Source organism: Penaeus chinensis, chromosome 25 (genome assembly GCF_019202785.1).
Source record: "Penaeus chinensis breed Huanghai No. 1 chromosome 25, ASM1920278v2, whole genome shotgun sequence".
Taxonomy (NCBI): Eukaryota; Metazoa; Arthropoda; class Malacostraca; order Decapoda; family Penaeidae; genus Penaeus; species Penaeus chinensis.
Genome location: NC_061843.1, coordinates 8,428,185 through 8,429,443, shown reverse-complemented (window position 1 = coordinate 8,429,443; position 1,259 = coordinate 8,428,185).

The window sequence follows — 1,259 nt, the reverse complement described above, 5'->3', positions numbered from 1 at the left end:
GGCCTGAAGCCACCCCCATCCAGGATATCACCGCCGCCACCATTGCCAAGACCTTTATCAGCACCTGGATACAGAACTCCTGCGATGATCACAACCGATTGCGGGTCTCATTTCGAGTTCGATCTCTGGAGGCAACTGATGATTCTTCTCGGCTCGAAGTGCATCCAGACCACGGCATACCATCCCAGTGCCAACGGCATGGTAGAGCACCTACATAGCCAGTTGAAGGAGGCTCTCACAGCCTCATCCTCCACGCATCAATGGGTGGACCAGTTGCCCTTGGCGCTCCTGCACATGCATCGCAGCTGAGATGGTTTACAGAATCACCATCGCCCTCCCTGCCGACTTCGTAGTTAGCTCCGGAAGTCAGGACCCGGGAGCTTTCGGAAAGCAGCTTCACGACCGCATGGCCCGTATCCGCTCTCGTCCTTCCTCGACCTTCACAGCAGCGAGACATTTACTTACCACGCGACCTTCACAACTGCTCACACATCTTCATCTGCCGACCCACCAAGCCACCTCTGTGCCCGCCCTACGAGGGATCTTTTCCTGTCGTCAAGCGGGACGGTAAAACCATCACCATCCGGCGTCCCCGAGGGAAGGACATTGTCAGCATCAACTGTGCGAAACCTGCACACCTCCAAGAACCATGCACGGTTTCGAAGGTTCGTTTCGCGACCGCTACACTGGAAGGGGAGTGCTGTGGTGACCAACTCGCGACAAGCTTTGGCACACCGTAGGACCTGACCTATTCCATTTGGCAACTTAGGTTCCCACCGATTACCGCCAATCACCGCTTAGCTCTCCTGACCTGACCAGAGAGTAAACATCGTGCCTGGCCCATTTAAGCTGCGGAATTAAGAGTAACGACACACTCATCGGCTTGACTCTGACCGCAACACACCCGCTGTAGACTCTTTAAATAAAGAATTAATTTGACTACCATGTGTTTACCTTAAACCACAATGGGACTGTTGCAACTATCATGGCATCACATTGCTCAGTATACCAGGCAAGGTTTTCACCCGCATTCTTCTAAAATGGATCGGTGACCACTTACTAAGATACCAGAGACCTGACCAGTCTGGATTCATTCCTGGCAAGTCCACAACAGACTGTATACTAGCACTTTGATTCATTGTGGAAGGCATTTGACTTGGTGGGAGATCCTGAGTCTTTGGGGAATTCCAACAGAGATTACTGGTTTATTAGCAAGCCTATATACTGATACTGAAAGTACTGTTAAGTGTGGTAGGGGT